General features: G+C 45.7%; 1 long non-coding RNA gene and 1 pseudogene across 1 annotated transcript; both read left to right on the forward strand.

Moving 5' to 3' along the window:
- The first annotated feature begins 2,732 nt into the window (after window positions 1-2,732).
- On the forward strand, window positions 2,733-4,241 carry LOC144172826 (uncharacterized; annotated as a pseudogene).
- A 6,780-nt stretch (window positions 4,242-11,021) lies between these two features.
- LOC144172754 (uncharacterized) lies at window positions 11,022-14,008 on the forward strand. Its single transcript, XR_013323092.1, has 3 exons — window positions 11,022-11,132; window positions 11,241-11,297; window positions 13,339-14,008. It is a non-coding gene; the product is annotated as an uncharacterized LOC144172754 (long non-coding RNA).
- Window positions 14,009-20,648: the final 6,640 nt, after the last annotated feature.

Consider the following 20,648-nt stretch of genomic DNA (forward strand, 5'->3'; position numbering starts at 1 on the left):
TTGGATCGGATCGTATCGAATTGGATTATCTTGGATTGGATTGGCTTGGATTGGATTGGCTTGGATTGGATTGTGTGGATTAGATTAAATTGGGTTGTGTTGGATTGAAATCCAGTCCATTTGGTGTAGGGGCGTGTAGAGAAGTGGGTCTGCACATTCAACGGTCTGCGCATTCCAGAGGAGTGACTACATAGCAGCCGCAGATGCACTGGCACCGTCGTGTGCCTAGCTGTGCGCCTCCGTTGCGCAGTAGCTAAGTCTGACGCTGCGCAGGAGCCGCTTGATAGCCGTGTCACGTGGCTGCTGGAGAGCCGTGCTGCGCATGCGCGAGGAGCAGTGACTGGACTGGACTGGACTAGACGTGAATGGATTGAATTGGATTGGATTGCAAATCATTTTAGCAGCAGCAAGCATAACCAGGTTATCCTAAAAAAGCAGAACACATCCTACGAATAAGAATAATAATAAGCAACCAAGAAACCTAAGAATAAGCTGAGCTGAACCTCAGCTCGCGCTACGTATACCCTGGAAGCCGAGCTAAGCCACTGCTAATTTTTTGTACTACTGGTTATTTATTATACACAACTTAATTTTTTTTATTTTCCTCGACGCCTGGATGAACATTTCTAATTCGATAATTTTTTTCGCAACCATATTTAAGAAAACAATCTTAAAACTGGTTTCGTTAGAGAGCACGTGGAATCATCCTCATTTTAGGACACTGGAATGTGTGCCTAACCAATATGCATAGCATAAAAAATATTTTGTTAGACCCCTCAAAATTGATCAATTTCCCGCGATAACAAAATAGTTAGGGGTTCGTAATACCCGGCGTTTGTTTTCGCGCCCGCTTAAAGTGTTTGACGTCACGCCAAGTGAAGGGCACATTGATGTTGACAGATGGCGCCACCGCTCCGATGGCAGTCAAGTGAACCGGCCCACTCGTCGCAGCCAACTCGTCCTAAGAAAACTGGTAATAGGGAAACTGGTCAAAGAGGGCATCCCGTTCTAGGTGATCCGTACTAGGAAAAGTAATACCACTGACCTTCTCGTGCTAGGAAAAGTCGTCTTGCGGTTCCATTGTTGGCAGATGTCGGGGAAATGGCGAGAGGAAGTTAGTGGCTTCTAATCTTATAATTACTGCCAGGTTGACCTCTTCGAGTTCGGGGGGTCCTCGGCTTTTGTTAGTTTGCAGGCGGTGGTTGAAATGGTTTTTCTATTTTAACACATGTTCCTCTGTCCCCTTCTTATTTCCCTTCTTGACCCGCCGCGGTGGCTCAGTGGCTAAGGCGTTGCGCTGCTGAGCACGAGGTCGCGGGTTCGATTCTCGGCCGCGGCGGCCGCTTTTCTGATGGAGGCGAAAAGCAAAAACGCTCGTGTGTACGAGATTTCGGCGCACGTTAAGGATCCCCAGGTGGTCAAAATTAATCCAGAGCCCTTCACTACGGTGCGCCTCATCGCCTGCGTTGCGTCGGCGCGTTAAACCATACAATCTATTAATGTTTCCCTTCTTGTTGCAAAAAAAAATCAAATTTTTTTGACTGGGTAAGCGGTTCTTTTCAGGTTTATTTTTTTTTCTTCTCCTTCCGAAAAATATTCGTCACGCTTTTTCTGGGGAGGGGGGGTCGACTTTTTCTTTCTTTTGTTTTTTTCTTTTTGCGTTATCTTTTCAAGCTTTTTGCCTGCTTGTGTATAAGTATATCTATAAAATGGGCAAAATGTTGGCCTCTTGTTTGTTTGCAAGGTGGTGGTTGAAATTGGCTTTTCGGTTTCAGCACAAATTCCGGTTTCGTTTTTTGCTTTTCTTCTTCTTCTAAAAAATATTCTTCACACTTTTTTGTGTGAGTGTGTGTGGGGGGGGGGGGTCAACTTTTAAGTCCAGCCTTGACTTTCGCTCCCTTTCATAGGTGATATGAAGACTAACAAAACGAAAGTTACCCAGGTTGACAATCATCGTTTGTCAGTAGGCATGAAGACAAAAGATCAAAATACTAAAAAGCGAAAACACCGAACGAAATCACAATCCCAATACAGCACCGTCACTTAATTACCAAGAATAAAAAAGTATATTAGAAAAAACACAACGGGCAAACTAAATCTAATATAAAAGGCTCACGTAATACGTAATTAGCTGCACAGAGAAAAAAAAATAAGATACGCGGTCTTGCTGGCGCGTTCCTCGAAGGCGACAAAGGAAACATTAAGGATGGTGAATTAAAGGAGGAGTGTAAGAATGTTTACGCATAAGATGAGAATTATACAAGCTTCTGCACTCTTTCATTTGAACATGATAGACGAAAAACGTAAATTCTGACGAGTTGGCCGAGTGTCCAGTTGCCCTATGTTACGAGTTTCCCTAGTGCGAGATGGCCTATGACGACTTCCCCTATGTGACGAATTCACCTATGACGAGTTTGCTGCGACGAGTTCACTTTTGACGAGTTCTCCTAGACCCATCCGTATTCATGCCCGATAAGTTACAAGACTACCGTGGGTGTGCTTCGAGGTCGTACATGATCGTCACCCGCGGAAGTCTTTTCAGGCCTGCGCCCAGCAACCTGAAGTCAGTTCCGCCCGGCCGACTCTCGGGGAAGCCGCAGCGGCAGCGAGAGCAGCGCGGGCGGCGCGGGTCAGTTCGGCGGCGCGGTGTTGACGGTGTTTCACGTTTGTTGCTTTCCGTTGTTGTTTCGCGGCAATTTCGTTTCCGTGCGGGATGCTGGAGTGATGCGACAATGCCGAATAAGTGTTGTATACCGGGATGCACCGGCAACTACAAAACAGGAGAGAAGATACAAGTGTTTTTCTTCCCGAAAGACGCCGAGGCTCTCAAACAATGGCTACGCGCCATTCCTAAGAAGGACTTCGTGCCGACTTCGTGCACTAAGGCACTATTTGTGATGCTCCTGTTCTCAGCTTGTCGTTCCTTGTTCGGGTAGAAATCATCTATGATGGGAAATACTTGAGCGTGTGGCCGCCGGGCCTCGCGAAGTGCTGACGCCAGCAGTCCATGAAAATCGCCCAGAAAGGCACGTTCGCAGCAAGGATGGTCAGCCGCGCTTTGTTCATAAACAGTGCCGCGGTGTCGTCCATTCTTGCAAGCTCTCTGTGGCAGCGCTTCGTGGAGCGCGGTCACGCCACGCTCCCGTGTTTCCTTTCATGTTGCTTGTACCGCTTAGCGCAGCGCTTTCATTTAGATGCTTACGAAACGTAGGTAAACTTTGTTTTAGCTACACGGACTGTAAAAACGGTCATGCAAACCGAAGCGCATTTTTTTTTCTTTTGAGAAGTGGTGTCTCAGACGTTCATGAAACGTTTGTGCAGGTGTGCGCGGATCATTTCGACGCTTTATGCATCGAGAAGGCGACATCGTATACGGATCCAAGGACAGGAAGAGTTATTGAAGTTGCACTCCCAGTACCACGGTTGCGTCCTGGATCTGTCCCAACGGTATTTCCCGGCTGTCCGTCCTACCTATCAGTACGAGACCAGAGCACCAGAGAAACCCCTGACGCCAAGAGGAGCCGACAAGAAGCCTCCCAACTCGCCCGTGCCGTGGAAGAGTCGCTGGCGTCATATGAAGCGAAGCAAGAACGAGACCGGTTTTCGTCCCTTGAACTAAGGGCTCGCCTGCAAGGGTTCAGTGTCTCCGAAGTGGACTGTGACTCATAAAGAAGAGTGCTCGATGTTTTTGAACATTATCGACTATCTTGAACCTTGCTTGAATGCGTCAGTGACAGTGTTTGCAAACCTTAAAGTCTTTCCCTGCTATCAAGGCTCACCAATCAAGAACCTTGGTAGCGCTTTTGTACCGGACTCAGTTCAAAAAGTAAGTTCCTTGTAGGAAATTTTGAACAACCGATACATGCTGTCTGAGGAGCGCAGCACTTGTCACCACCTGGCGCAAGCAATACATTCCCTTCTGGACAAATTGGAAGGCAGCATTGATGAAGGCAAGAAAGAGACGGTGAACTTTATGAAGGAGCAGCTACTGCTGCTTTCTGCAGAGCGCATTCAGTATAGCGCACAGGTGATGGTGTTTGCATACAGCTTGCGTACAATATCACCGCATGCCTACAAGTTCCTGAGAAGCACAGGTACACTAACTTTGCCCCATCCAAGCACTATTAGAAAGGTGTGCTCGTCTATTCAAATGTGCCCACAAGTTGATTCTTCTGACGCCACTTTCCTTCAGTATGTGTCTCAGAGATTCAAACATCTGCAGCCACGTGAACACACTGTGACGCTGACGCTTGACGAGATTCATATCAAGCCTTGTTTAGATTACAAAGGTGGGAACATATGTGGTGCAGCAGTTAACTCCAACGAAGCGGCCACATCGGTGAACGTATTTATGATACATGATACAAAGTTTGCTGAGCGTATTCAAAGAGGTGGCGCACATTCTTCCGGTAAAAACCTTACAGGGTGAAGATCTTCATGCCATGCTGAAGAAGGTGATCTTGGGCTTAGAAGAAATTGGATACAGGGTCATAGCCGTTGTCTGTGACAATAACGCGCTGAACAGGAAGGCAATGAAGATGTTTCTGCCAGAACCAAAGCTTAGCCCGGTTTACCCGCTCCCGGCAGACCCAGATCGGCCGTTATTTTACGTGGTGGAGGCTGTACATCTATTTAAATGCATAAGAAATAACTGGCTGAAGCGAAAAAATGCTGGAACTTGCTTTTTCTCCCCATGCTTCGAGCTTTCGAACAATGACGTTCATCCCGAATGCAAGATGACTGCCTCATTTAAGCATTTGAGAGATTTGCATAAAGAGGAGTTACCCCTGCTTCTAAAGTCTGGGTATGGCTTGACGTCAAAAGCTCTAAATCCAAGCAGCTTTGAACGACAGGACGTCAAACTCGTACTGCAGGTTTTTAATCCGCACGTAGCCGAAGCCCTGGCCGCTCGCAAGGGTCATACCGATTTTCAACATGCGACAGCAACCGCTGAGTTCATCAAAATAATTCTTCGTTGGTGGAGCATTGTCAATGTAAAGACACCTAGTAAGGGCGTTCATCACCGTAATGTTTACGAAGAGCCCATGTGAAACCACACTGCTGACCCAAAGGCAAGCTTTCTAAGTGCTTTTATGACATGTCTCGATGTGTGGGAATTTTATAGGCACGGCACCGGAGTACTTACCCAGGAGACATTGAGTGCCCTGAGGCTCTCTGCTCAATCCCTTTTGGTATTGGTAAAGTACTGCGTTAGTGAGCTTCACTTTAGGTACATCCTGCTAGGGAAAGTCCAGACGTATCCCCTCGAGAGTCGTTTTGGACAGTACAGGCAGATGGCTGGTGGGCAGTATCACATATCTGTTCGACAGCTTTGCGAAACCGAGAGAAGGATTCGCCTTCAAAATGCCCTTCCAAGGATGAGCAATGATGATCTCAGAGGCATCGAAGAGATGGACAGTGTCAGGGATGCGGGCACCTCTTTTAGTGTTCATGTTAGCGATTCTGACCTTGATGAGCTCAGAGCACAAATGGCGGTAATTGCCTATGTTGGTGGGTATTGTGCACACGCTGCAATGAAAGTTCTCAAGTGTGAAAGCTGCCAGAGGCAGTTGGTCGTTATCGGAAATACGGCCGAAACCGGAGAGGACACTCATTCTTTAATCGCACAACTGAATCGTGGTGGCCTCAAATTTCTCTCTGCTCTTGTAATTGCAGTAGTTATGTACACGGAGGTTGTAGTTAGAAAGCTAATGACGAAAAGTACCTCCACCCAGTTTCTCCATGGGCCGAACCAAAGGAATGTCGTTCAACAACTTCCACTGGACTCTCTGCCAAGGCTTGAGGACATAGATACGTGTGAAAACGGGCACACCTATGAGCTCCTCATCACATTGGTTGCAAACTGTGCAGCAAATATGATGCTCAACAACTTGTGCAAGCAAAGGAACGATCTTTTACACATTAAAAAAGATCAGAAGGCTAAAAGTAGAAATAAAAATGTCACATCAATTAAATTTCTTCTCGACTTTCTGCCTGATTGGTCCATACGCCGCATATTTTAGCATCTTTGTCTATCCAAAAACGTTTTTCCACATCCCTCACCAGAAGGAACAACTAATTAATACTTCTGCCTGCATATGTTTCATTCCGCACAGACCATATTAACAAGGGTGGTGCTCTTTCTTGTCGGACTAACCTATATAATGACCCTTTCATCCCAAGAACCAGTGTTGGCTGGAACCAGCTTCCCCTGTCGACTGCTGCCATCTCGGATCACTCCCAGTTGAAGACTGCCGTACAAAACCGCATTTGTTAGCGTGAAGTAATACTATGTACTCCCACCTATGTGGTATCAGTGTCGGTTGACACTCCTTTCTGTAGTGTCTCTTGGCCGTGAATTTATTGCAAATAAATAAATAAATAAATAAATAAATAAATAAATAAATCGTTGCCACCTCTTCGGTAACCTTGTAGAAGCGGTTACTGCCCCTGTCCTTACTAGCTGCCCTCCATATAATTTTATGGACTGGGAAACTGCCTCACGCAATAACCGGAATGGCGTTACTTACGTTGCTGCCCACAAAATTGTTCAAAACTCCGCTACCCCCGCCCCTCGTAAGGATGCTGCGAACTCCACCCATACCAATGTATGTGCTAATGAGATGGCACACCAACAGGCCCGGGCTTTGTTCTCCCGTGTTTCTGTTTTTTTATACCTGCACATATCCCGTCCACGGAACGACGTATTCGGCTCTTTTCCCGTATAGGGACATAGGACATGATTAACGCCTCTCCGGTAGGAACCTCCAGCCCGCACCATTCACTAAGTCCGCCGGCTGCGCACATGTGCCGACTCTTACAAAGACACTCTTCCTCACACTGCAGTGTCATTGTGCACACCCACACAAATTCGCTTACCCTCATTGCCCCTAATGCGGCGTGCTGATCACCCTTTTAAACCCTTATCCCCCTCTCCTCCCGTTTTCAATGCGAGCAGGCTCTGGGGAGCTCTGACCTAGCAACCCAAGAAACCGTCACAGCCAGAGCCCTGGCCGCCGTGGAAGCACTTCAAGCCTCCTCCAGCCCCTACCCTGAACCCAATGTTTCCACCAAAAGACGAAAAAAATACCAATTTCCGGTAATGGGTGCGCTGAAGTGGGAGTCTACGGAATACTTTAGACCGTCTTAGGACCCCCACCAAGCGGCGAAATCTCGACAGAGGCATTCTTGCTTTCTGAATCCATCAGGAAAACGGTTACCGCTGCCGGGATCCGAACCCTCGTCCGTCCTCGGGCACAGTAGCGCAACTCGTTACCAACTGAGCCACCGCGGCGCTGAAACTTATGCCGGCACCATCATTGGTTTGCCGAACTAAAACAGGGGCAAATTATTCACACCGGTCTCTCAGAAACCAAGGACAGCATAGATTTTAAGCAGCAAACAACTAAAATAAAGCCCACAATATAACGACTAATCACATAAGCTTTCGAAATACTTTCAACTATTCCCACGATTCTGTCTCTGCTTCAAGCTCGGTTTGTCAAACCGAGCGTGTTTAGCATGTTTCTCGTTTATCATGTTTATCTTGTTTATCTCGTTTATCACGTCTCTCGCTTACCATGTTTCTCGTTTATCATTTGCTGTAAATTTTCTTTCGGATTTACTTTTTAACGCAAAGCATTCATCAGGAATTCCCCGCTGATTCACTGTATTTGTAGCCGCTTCTGCTAAACACCCAGTCAATGAACTGTGAGGCATGCAATTAAAGGCTCAAACCGACCACGTTGTCGGGGGTGAAGGAGTTGTGGGAGGAACTGAAAGGTGGCAAGGGCAATTTGTATTTTAAAGCAAAAGCGGTCGATTGAATGCAGGGATGATGGAGGGCGCCGCTGCCAGGGTCCGGAGGGCTGCGCGAGAATTGGCTGCGTATCCCGGCGGCCATTTCTAGGAGCAGTTCACTAACCGGTGGTCCAGGTCGTGCTGAAGCTTCGGTGACCGAATCTTTTCTTCAGCAACATCTAGACAATGCAATACCAAGAGTGTCATCAAATACCAATGTACACATTGTTTGCATTACATCGCACTTAAATGGTGCAGTGGCGGCATCAGTTCTTTTTTATAGTGATCCTCTGCAAGTTTTGTATACGCCGCGAGCTTTTATAAGCCGTATCAGTTGGGCTTCCCGAGGACCCCACTCTTAAAGGACTTCGCAACAGTTCCGATGAACGGTTTCACTCTTTCTTTCTCTCTTCATGCATTGTGAAAGCTCTCGTTGTCGCCAGCACGGGGCGTCAATGGGTAATTGCTCGCCGCAGGAGACCCGCCTTCCGCTTTGCTTTCGTGTTTTTTTTCTCAAGTAGCTATCGAAAGCGTTTAATGCTGCAGCTGAAAGAAAGCCGCAAATAGCTCCTACATTGCTGTAGTCACGTAATTTGAGTGCTTGAATATCGTCAAGACGCAGAAAAGGCACCCGCCGCGGTGGCTCAGTGGCTAAGGCGTTACGCTGCTGAGCACGAGGTCGCGGGTTCGATTCCCGACCGCGGCGGCCGCTTTTCTGATGGAGGCGAAAAGCAAAAACGCCCGTGTGTACGAGATTTCGGCGCACGTTAAAGATCCCCAGGTGGTCAAAATTATTCCGGAGCCCTCCACTACGGCGCGCCTCATCGCCTGCGTTGCGTCGGCGCGTTAAACCCCGCAATCAATCAATCAATCGCAGAAAAGGCAGAAGAATCTTTTGAGCAGGCTTCCGAGCTATCTGATGCGTCAAAGCGATAATTCATGTTCTCTGGCTCTCTCGTTGACGCAACGGCGCGTTTGGCCAATGTAAGACCTTCCCCAAGATAGCGGGATTTCGTCTACAACACCGACATCACAGTCGACATCTTGCGAACGTCTTACGTTGGCAACGGGCCGTTGCGTCAACGAGATAGCCAGAAAACATGAATTATCGCTTGCAAAAGATAATGGAGCACATTTGCCCACCCACTCTCGTGCCTACGGTTGTGAACACGGATCTTGCTCCGTGGTTGTGAGCCAAAATTCGAAGTTATAAGCATACTAAACAAAAACAGGAACAGGGCGGCAAGCGAATTACCAGAAGCGCATTATATGAGGGACGGAGCGAGTGACTGTGTAGGTCACTCGCTCGATTCCTCTGTACAGTAGCGAAATGGGTTTTCTGAAAAACGTGCTTGAAACATGCATTTTTGTTATCATCTGAGTATGTGTACGCTCTTTTGTTTCTCGCCCTACCTTTTCTATATAAGGACATGCGTAGCCGAATAAAATAGTTGGAATTTAGCGCCTGTCTCGTCGACTCTGTTCTTCGTAAGTGTTTTTTTTTTGTTACGCTTGAAATCATGGCAACTACGTACAGACTAGCCCAGCAAGAAGTTCTTCTCAGCTACGTTTGTAATGCTTTTGTCTTCATGAAGCCCCTGTAAATTTTTGTGACTACCCTAGAAGTGTATCCGTCTGTCGGGCGCTTAGTTCCTAAGCATCGATGGGTGAGTATACACTGTAAAAAAATTCTGCATTTTTACGGACAAGGCCTACGTACAAAAACATACACTGCTTCCGTATCTCAGAAAAAGCAGGGAGTGCCCATATAAAAACGTAGACAGCTGCCGTATTTTAGAAAACAAAGGGAGTTTCCGTAATTCGACGGAAAGAGTGAGGAAAACAAAATTGAATCTGGATTAGCGGAGATAAGATGTTATCAGAACGTAACTGCGTATCCTCCCGTCGTGATGGGGATCGTCTAAATGTATTGTCACGTAGCCAAAAACGACGTAGTTGTCTTGAAGCGAACTCGTGCTCCCCTAACAACTCAATGAATACAGTCAAACACGATTTTAACTGACCCGGAGAGCGAATTACGCTTAAATATAGAACAAAAGCAAATCTGTTACAAAAATGCATGCAATTATATTCCTTATAACGAAGTTCACATCGGATAAATCAAACTCAGGCGCGCCTTACCTCAAAGCCATACGGTTATGTTGCTGACCTCTTCCTCTTTTATAAAGGTTCTGTCTGTCTCCCTCTCCCTTTGCGGAAGTTCAACTTTTGTTGGACCACCTATTCTTTGAAGGTATCCGCCGCTGTGGCTCAGTGGCTAAGGCGTTATGCTGCTGAGCACGATGTCGCGGGTTGGATTCCCGGCAGCGCTGGCCGGGAATATAACCGGAAATCGAAACCGGTGGCCGGGAAAGCAAAAACGCCCGTGTGTAGGAGATTTCGGCGCATGTTAAAGATTCCCAGGTGGGCAAAATTAATCCGGAGCCCGCGCGCCTCCACTACGGCGCACCTCATCGCCTGCGTTGCGTAGGTGCGTTAAACCGTACAATCAATCGAATACACCGGCGGCGAAGCAGCAGTCAACTAAGTTTGAAGGTGATCACAGGAGCATCGATTAGCGGGCCTTTCAACTTACACAGCGGCTGTATTGAGAACTTTGGATATACAGGTAGCAGTGCCTTCTTACCCTCATTCGCTCTTGCATGATACAACCCTGCCACAAGTCGTAACATAGCGCTGCTGCTTGTTTATTTGGCACCCGAGCGATTACCTTCAAACTGATCCCGACTGTACGCAGGAGAGTGTCGGAGAATCGAATGCCGGGGCGTCTGCTCTGCGGGCGTTTATCTTTTTTTTGGGGGGGAGGGGGGTGTTGCTCGAACCGTCGAATTACATCGAGAACACTGTAGCTGAAAGAAGACTTTTATAGGCTACTGACGTTGGGGCAAAACATTCACCCTATCGAATGGGATAACCCATGCGGCATAATAAAGAAACAGTGGAACACGCGCTTCTTCTGGGACGCGGATAACAAAACATGGTGCAGCCTGGCGTTAAAAACAAAACCTAAACAAACAAATTCAATGCATGATTCGCGGCAGTATTGTTTGTCTACAACCCGTCGCAGAAACATAATTCAAACGTGGCCTGCAATCGCGGTGCGCTGGTTACCGCACCTAATCGCTGGTTGCACTCTATGACTCTTTGTGCACACGCACCGCATTTATCTATCGCATATGGCAGGTGTTGCTTTTGCTCTGGCATGGGGTGCGCGCGGGAGAATTCTTTGTTCGCACCGCGTTTGTGGTGTTTTCCTGATATCTTTCGCACGTTCGCAGTTATCGCTCGATCGACATATAGCGGGACAGCACGTAAGCGTCATTTCATTGCTTGCTTTGACGTATTGCGTCACGGGGTGCATTGAACCAACGCCTTGGTTGAAACTTTGTTGTCCACTAATTCAGAGCCATGTTTTGCAGATTGTGTGACCCGGTGACAGACGTAGGCGTGAGGCATCCGCCGTGCTTTAAGAGAAGGTAAGCTAGCTCGCTTTTTTTTCTTTCCTTGAAGTGTTGAGTCTTTCCCCTCGAGCCTGGTGGTGGTGCAAGCACGATATTAACGATTTTTGCACGCTCACACGAGTTATCAGCGGCGGGGCTTAGTAGGGCGAATGAAATGTGAAATGACTTGCCAAGCTGTACTGTAAAACACGCTTATAGCGCTTAGCGCATCTGGCACGGGAGACGATCTCACTTTGGTCGGCGCTCCTTAACGGCCGTAGGTTGTAATTGGCGGCCATTTCAAACCTACGCTGGCCATAACTGTAGCGTAGTTTTCTAGGGCATTTCCGCAGTTCAGTAAAACTGGCGGAGCTCCCCGCATACATGTTCACTTCTGATTACAGTGTAAAGCTCTTTGAGAAGTACGCTTACCAGGCGGCGGCGAATATTTGCTGTTGCTTCTTAAATAAGTTTTACTCGCACATATTTTCGGTAGTCAAGCTGCCACTTCCGATATTACAAATCTCATTCAATCCCCGAAGGCCTAGCTCATTATCGGAATCAGCGCAACACATTTCTGTGTTAACAAACGTACAGGTCAGACGGGTACAGAGGCACCAAAAATGTAACTACGCATCTAAATGCCTCTCAGATGTAGAAAAGTGCTGATGTACTGAACATATACAGACGAATTATGGGTGCAGTGATTTTTACATTGTAATGATAATGTCATTTCCAAATAGCAATGCAGGATAAAAAGCTGCATGTGGGGTAGAGAAACCTTTCCTGCGTGTCTCGCCTTATTTGAACATTTTGTGTTTCGCAGCAGTGTACTTAGGATTATGCTTTGTCCCATTACTTCACGCAGTGTGGTTTTGAGAAAATACAAAACCTTCAAGACCCATATTTTGAGACACAAAAAAAAAAACAGGATGGACAAACAAACAATGTTGTTTTTTGTATTCTCTGCCGTCATGTGGGAGCCACGAGTCAAGACGTATGAATCCCGTCTGACACATTGTGGGCCACTTCAAAAATAGGACAGTCTGTTGTGCAATATTTCGCAGGCTGTGTCAGCGTGCTGAGTTCAGCTGGTTCGTTTATGACCCAGGAGTTTAGATGCCACAAAGAAGCAAAGGATACATCAGTGCACTCTTACAACCTGAACAACAATACTGCAATGGAACCAGTAAGTGCCCAATAGCTATCACAGGGCCCCTGCCCATTTACGTTGATTCACGAGGAGAGCCCGTTGTTAGCCAGTGCAAAGATGTCGACATTTTGTCAGAGAATTTTGCACTGTTGCACTGCAGCTACAAAGCCAGCAACAAGTGCAGTAATGGCTGTGCACAGGTACTTTATTTAATATTTGCACGGGAAAAATACTGAGAAGAACAAAATGAATGGCAACTCATAGGTATGTTTGGTGGCACGAGATGGTGTTTACTTTGTTCTTGTCCTTTTTTTCCTCCTGCCCTCTTGGCATCTCTTGGCTCCCGTAGTGTCGTTCCAGTTTAGGCTCTGCGTAACGGTACATTATCAGATCTTATTTCAAAGGAACTGTGTGAACGACTACTTCTAAAACAAATGTGTGAAACGTCTTTGGGTGGTCAAAATTATTTCTAAGCCCTCCACAAAAGCACACCAGATAGCCCAGTTGTAGCTTTGACACGTTAAACCCCATATTTGTTTTACATTTCTAACATTTGTTTTGGACACTTGCTTATATAGTGAATTGCGTGCGTGTTTACCTTCAAGCAACTCAGAATAGTTTGTGGACCTGCCAGTAGCTCAGAAACAAAGGCGTGCTGCTGCAGTGCACAAGGTCACAGGTTTGATATTCCGCTGTAACATCTGTTTCAGATGGTGAAGTAGTAAAAGGATTGTGTACGTGCTATATGCACGTTAAAAAAACTCAAGGTGGGCCAATAGAAGGCCAAACTGCACTCAAATTACGCATCTACAAAATTTATTTTTGACGTACAGTGTGTATCACCAAACCAACTGGGACATTACTCGTAACCTTGTGGAATGCCTTGATATTTAGTTGAAAATGTTAAAAAAAGCTTAATTGCAGACAACGTGAGACCTGCCAGCGGATCGTGCAAACAGCGATGAAGCGGAAGTGACATTGCAGCCGACCAGGTGACTGGTGCTCCAGCGAGCCAGGGGAACCGGTCAAGCTCTGCTGGGTGCGACTCCCCTAGACCTGCTGCAAATATGAAGCTGTTGTGTGCCAGTTTGCTCCAGGTTGCCTGCTGCGACGTCAGTTCAGCCTGGCTGTAATGTCCGCACGCTTCTCAGTTTCGGTTTCAGAGTCGCCGATTTTAGAAGGTATTTTGTGCCATGCTTATGCGTATCTCAGCTGTCAAATTTTGTATCTTGCTGTCTTTTTGGTAGAATAAATAGAAATGAGGTTTTGAAAACGTCACATTTTTAGTGCAGTTGGCCTTTAATCCAGAGAGTTGCACAATAGCATACCTCATATCAAATTGTCGAGCGCTGAGCATGGGATTTATTTTTAATCAAATGCTGCTACCCAAACACTGGAAGGCATAGTTTATTACAAGTATTTTTTATTGCTTGCGGGCAGTATCTATCCGTGGCGCTGATGTTTTTTGGGAGGAAGAGGCACTATACACGGAGCTGATCAACCTCAGGGAGGCATCTTGCCTGCAGCTACTCGTGTGCTGTGGACTCAACCTGGAGTATGCTGAGCCAGCAGCTACCACACTTAAATTTCTCCAGAGGTTAGTTACTTTTTCACCGGGCCTAGCATTGTTTTCTTGTTTGCCGCATACTTAGGTGCTCAGTTCATTTTTTATAATCCCCTTCCTTTTCCTGGTAAAACTTGGACATGTCGGCAAGATATAATTTTTTATTTTGAACGAACTTTTCTTCTTAGGGATTCTGTGTGCCACGCCATTCAGTCCATCAGTAGAGCAGGAATTTCTGTAGTTGCGATAGGTTTTCTATGGAAACTCTAAACTGTATAAAAAAGCGCTTGAATACCCTGTGTTGTTCAATAAGAAACCGGTTGTCCTCCTGAGCAAAACATATGGGGTTCTCGGATGCAGTGGGTGTATCTGAATAAGTAATTCATGTGTTCGTATTCATCATCATCAGCAGCAGCCTGTCTGCGCCCACTGCAGGGCAAAAGCCTCTCCCGTAGATCTCCTGTAAGCCCGGTTTTGGGATAACCGCGACGAATTTATCCGTGCGAACATCTTGATCTCATCTGCCCCCTGCCACGCTTGCCTGCTCTAGGGATTCACTGTGTTACACTTAATGACCGACGGTTATCTTGCCTTCGGACGTGCAGTATTCATAATATCCAACCTAAAATGGAACCTAAAATAATTTGGATACCATTGTGTGGCAAATATCACAGGCTTGGCTCAAGGCGTAACAACTCAGATTTTATAAAAAAAGAGGGCCCAGTAGCATATAAGGGCGTATGCACTGGCCTCTAAACCGCACGGTGGTGCTACTATCACAAGGGCACTGACTGTATAAATGATGCCAGGGGGACAGAGCATTTTCCGACGCAAATCATGGTATGCGGCGTGGTGTTGGCAAAGGCAATTGTGTGGGTGACGCTTATTTTTTTCTGCGTGATTCGTGGGTTTACAAAAGCCTTGTAATGAGTAGCCGGGTTTTTCCTTCGCTTTGGGATTCCGGACCGCGCTGTGCTCCCCACACCACGGGCCTGAAGCAGGCTGCATGAAGAAAACAAACAGCCAGGTTTTCGACTGTATCAGAGCTGTATGCCCGCATGCAACGAACTCACAAACAAGGTATTGATGATGGAGCAAATCTGTACCAAATTTGCGGTGCACATTTAATTGCAGGTGAGGACGATGCAATGTTGACACTGTCATCTCACGCCGCATCACATGCTTGAAACCTTAATTAGTGCTTGAAACTTTCAATACTTAATTCACGCGGTGCGGTGTACTTTACAGAATATGGACACCCATTCGCACACTCAGCATCACTCTGGGCCAATTTGAATGTTTGAAGTGAACGTGCTGTACAAGGCAACTGGTAATTGTAGACTTCAAATTATTTATTAACCTTCAGCTGCAGCTTAATGACCACGCCTGTCCGTGAGCTTGTTCTGTTTGTAATTTCCACTTCATGTTCATCAGAACAAAAAAAAAACGCTTAAAAACCATCCGCGTTATCTTCGCCGGCCCAAATGAGCGAATCGCCACCGTCGCAATTAATTATAATGCATACACACCGCGCAAGCACTTCAGTCTGGACCATTTGCATGATCGCTTAACTTCGTTGGAAGCCCAAGTTGAGCAGGGTCACGCGTTCAGTGCATCATAATGCTGTCGCTAGAGCTCCTCAACGTCTCTCACACTCCATAAGAAGCGTGCAGCATGCCTAGAGGACATAATACAATAGCGGCTCGTTGCACCTGCTACTACCACATACAATATTGTCACACTTTGGTAGAAAAAATTTTGTAATTCCAGCCATGGTCGTTCGGAGCAATGCAGAAAGTAAGGAAACGGATGCTCAGGGATGATAGCGAGCTAACGCGAAATGAATAATTTTATCGGCGGCACTTCTAGAGCACCTCATCAACCACACAATGGAAATCGGCTCCACTGTGTGGCTGAGTGCCCTGTGCGTACACCATATAGAATACAGTACAGCATGAGTGTAACCAGCATGCCGAAAATCAATCGTGCCTGCCCTCTTTTCCAGGTAGGTGTTCAAAGTCAACCCGCCATGGGCAGCTAGTAAACATGCAGCTAAAGGATGCGAACTAGCGCGCAGTCGAAGCTCATGGAGTTGGTGCAAAGGCTACGGACCAGTGAATCAGTCTGATGGAAGGTATTTCAATTCTTTTAGATGAATCTTCTTTTGGCCGCCATTCTTAAATCTGTACTTTTTCAAACCTTATAAGCCATTTGTCAGGGGAAATATTACAATTTAAATAAATTTTGAGTGTTAAACTCTTGAAAGGTTCCATGAAGCACTTACAGAAGACAAAAATTCTGGGTCTTATTTATTTTTGTTCTTATTTTTTGTCCTTATTTTTGTCCTTATTCTTTGATGGCACTATAAGAGGATTTTAGGAGGACAGGATAAGCGTGTGTTTATCTGTGCCTAAATCAGAGGTCTGAAATCAGTTTTCTGGAAAGACGAGAAGCGATCACCACTTTCAGACTTTGAAAAGGCATTGTTTGCCCTGTTGGTGTTCACAAAGCTCAGCGCTTAGAAAGCTGCAGACCAAAAAAAAAAAAAGCAGAGAGCAAGTCAATGTTGGAGAAGTAGTGATTGGCGCTTCTATTTTGGTAAGCATCGGGCCAAACCATTTATACCTAAGATATATGAACTTGGAGTAATCATAAATTATATTTTTCATTGGGAAAAAGGGCTTGACATAGTTGTTACAAAATGACATATCACCCCTGTTCTTTACCTAGCTTGTCATCTTGCTTACTTTTTGCTGTGTTTGGTGTTATATCATTTTGCAGCAATGAACCAAAAGGCTCAAGAAGTGAATTTATCAAAACGGGGAAGGATATTACCTAAACATCATCTTGCTGATACGACTAAACATTTAGCAGTTCTCATAATGCATCAAACTACATTTCGCATCCTAGTCATGCCCGTGATGCTTAAAGGTTGTAGCACGCAATAAATGCTGTGTTGGGTACCAACTCCGACTGTGCAGAGTCCGCTTTACGCGCATTGGGAAGATTCAACCACCTCAGCAGCTGCACACCAGGACTGGCTGCCTTATCTGCTTATTTCAATGCGTTTTGTTCTCTTTGCATTGAGCTGTCTAGCGTTAATAATTTAGCCTTAGTAAGATTACAAGCTTTCTTGTGCACATGGTAGCCATAAAAAACCAGTGTAACAATTTTGTGGCCCTAGTTAACATTGAAAGTTTAGGAGTCTTTGATTTTAGAACTAAGTACAGATAGCACACAATTTACAGAGCATAAAGGTAAGGCGCCGCCGAAGGGGAGGTTGGTCCAAATAGAATCACAGGACCTCACTTCCAGCACCATGCACACCATGACCATGGGTGGTGTATTTAAGGTGTCTTCTAGCTGGACCGAACATTTGTTTAACAGACCATAAGACGCACCAACAACTTTTTCACTCTGGCCCCTCAGCCGGGCAGGCTGCAAGCAACTGGTTAGAGCAATTACATAAATAAAAAATGAGTTTTTTTTTAAACAACCTCATAGCTGAAGTATTCGGTATGATGATAAAATGTTGCACCATCAAAGGCACAGTATGCTTATGAGACAGGATCACCGGAGTAGTTGGAAAACAGGATGCCTTTTATATGCACATATCGAAATTCCTGCATTTGAAAGAATGTTGCCAGAAATTTCCTTTCAATCCTGCAATTGAATGATTATTTACCAAGCTGCAGTTGATTATGGAACCAGAGGCTGCAGTATGTTCTAGTGTTTGCTTTTTCAAGTGAATAAACTATAATGCTATCCTAGAGCTGGAGCTCTTGTAATATTTTGGAGCAGGGAGAAATGGTCGTGTACAGTATTTGCAAGAATATACAATGCCCCAAGCCTGTAAAAATGCTACTGTATAATTTTGTTTTATATTGCAATTTAACCTCTTAGAGACCAGCTGTCGTGATTTCGCATCACACCAGTTGTAAGCCGTGCTATCAGAAGAAAGAATCGGCAGTTGCAACGTCCGCGCTCAGATGGAATCTACATATTGATGGCAACATATGGAATAAATTTCATCATGTACCTCACTTTTTGTAAAGTGCTGACAGCTGCCATTCCTCTAGTTTATGCCATTGATCACCGTTCCTCTGTGGCTATCCATTTACCGCCGTATTTGCTAAATTAATGAGGTAGTTTTATTGCAATAGAAATGTCGCCACATTAGGTATTTTGTTCAAAGACACACTGGGTTGCCGTAAATGTTTTTGTTTCTGAATAAATTTAGGAGGTACTGGTTTATTATGACATGTTATTTTGTTTTTGTGCCACAGCCGTAACTTTCTTCTGAAAACTCCGGTATGTGTTAAAGTTCTGCGGCTTCCTTATGAACAGACTAGCAAAAGTGATAAAAAAAGTATTTTTTTCGTGCCCTACGGAAACTTCAGGCTAGAAGAGTTATATTATCGTCAACTTTTTTGGGTACTTCAAAGTATTCCTCCCTAAATTAAGTTTATGTACTTAAATATTTTGATTTTACACGGGCCATGAAGAGAAAAAAGAGGTTGTTTTATTCTTAGGATTGGAGTTTTATAGTGCCCCAAGCGCTTGTCCGACAGCGAGCAATGCTTTATTCAGTGAGCATTTCAACAATTTGAAGGGTTCAGGAAGAGGTTTAAATAATTGCATTGTATTGGTACTTATGCTTTTGGCACGATGATAAACAAACATTGCTTACCTTTTTCATTGCCCGATATTAACAAATAGGGGAAAATTCAGTTAGGGTTTCACCGAGGCTTTCCTCCTCAACTTGTGAGGTGACGCCTTGGTAAGGAGCCAATCACAGTTTCCCCTCTTCTGCACAAGATGTCGGCATAAAGCGCGCTGGAAAAGGGTCAGATAAAAGTCAACATGGGCGCCATGATGATAGGCACCCTGCAACTCAACGGGAGATGTCTAATCTCTGATACGACTGATCAACATGGCCGAACTTTCAGTCAACAACGGGAGCGAGTCGCGCAGGCCGTAGTAGCCACGTTTAAAGTAAACTGGGTATTTGTAAAATGTTTAAGCTGTTTCGCGCTCGTCCATACTGTCTATGTCTGTCTCGCGTAGCTTGTAATGTGAGTTGCGTGAACATGAAACCTCTGACGGGACGAGATAATTGACCGAAAGCTTAAAAAGAGTATTTACTTCATATATACGCTTATCGAAGGAAGTTCGGGTATTCTGAACTTAACTCTTACCTGTCATTTATTCGTCAATCACAAAAATAACTAGTGACAATCCGAGTCGCCGAGTGCTGAGTTGTGCCGAGTCGCCGAGTTCCACCATCACAAATTTCGATTGCTTTCCGGTTTCCTCCAATACAAAATACTGTCAACATTGTTTCGTTGATTGGATATGCTCCCGTTTGGCTAACTGTAGAAACGTTCAGCAGTAAGTTCGCGGTTAAAGCTCTGGGTTGATCAGAATTTATGAAAACACACCAGAGTGCTTGGTTACAAACTTGAAGCATCTTTTACGCCGCAGTTTTCTGCTGCGCGCACTTCGCGCATCATGGTGTAGTAGTTAAATCGTGTGGTCAATGCATGGTGGCAGTAACGTTGGGCTGGCCCGGTGGCCGCAAGTTCGAATCGGACACGAGGCACTTTCTTTTTTTTTTGCTTGAACGGTTTTGGGCCGTTCAACAGCCAGTAGATCTTAGTTCTCTTACAATGGGTGCCAGACAACTGAAGCTGTCGCAACACCGGTCACGTCGATAAAAAACTGTTTATGGCAACGAATAAAGGATGCAATATTTTCGAAATATGGGGTTTGAACTTGTACAGAGCAATACAAAAATTGTTTAACTTCTTGCTGTGACGTACACCCGGCGTCAAAATAAGCCGGGGCACGCGAGCGCGTGGCAAAATGCATTGCCGCGACATCTGATTGATTGATTGATTGTAGGGTTTAACGCGCCGACGCAACGCAGGCGATGAGGCGCGCCGTAGTGGAGGGCTCCGGATTAATTTTGACCACCTGGGGATCTTTAACGTGCGTCGAAATCTCGTACGCGCAGGCATTTTTGCTTTTCGCCTCCATCATCTGACGTCATCTGCCGCCACATCTGACGTTGCACTTCTGGTGTCGAGACATCGATGTGCGCGTGCGCGTTCAACCACGCTCGCTAGCCTGTCTTTTACTTCGCTTCAAACGGTAGCGCTGATCACATTAAGAGCTTGGCGCCAGGGGTCACTCTCTTTGCTCAACATGTCTTGCTCGTACATGCTTCAGCGGCCGAGGTTGAGAGTGAAGATGCGTTGCTCGCCCTGCCCTGTTATGACAGATAACTAATCTTGCCCCTCTCGCGATGACAAAATTGTGTCCCACATATGCTCTCCCACTTCGGTTTTTCTAACAGCGACGCTGTACGTGGGCTGGGCTTGACTACAGCCTGTCCTTGTATCGTCTTACGCTCCCTCCGAACTTCCCAGCAAAGGTTTGTGTTTACAGGTAAAGCCAACTTTATGAAGATCGGCGGAAGCTTTCTCTTAGTCAGCTCGCCTTCCGACACTGCCTGTTGCGCAGCGAAGCATGGAAATCTGCGGAGGGAGTAGAATGAAAGAAAGCGGCTTTAAGTCATGTGTTAATAAATGTATCCAAAAACAAGTTCTATGAAACTAAGCTGATAGGACGATTATACCGCTATGCCGAGTTTCGTTTACTTGTCGTG

The sequence above is a fragment of the Haemaphysalis longicornis genome, unplaced genomic scaffold (genome assembly GCF_048455015.1).
Source record: "Haemaphysalis longicornis isolate Haplotype H1 unplaced genomic scaffold, Haemaphysalis longicornis Haplotype H1 scaffold_26, whole genome shotgun sequence".
Classification (NCBI taxonomy): Eukaryota; Metazoa; Arthropoda; class Arachnida; order Ixodida; family Ixodidae; genus Haemaphysalis; species Haemaphysalis longicornis.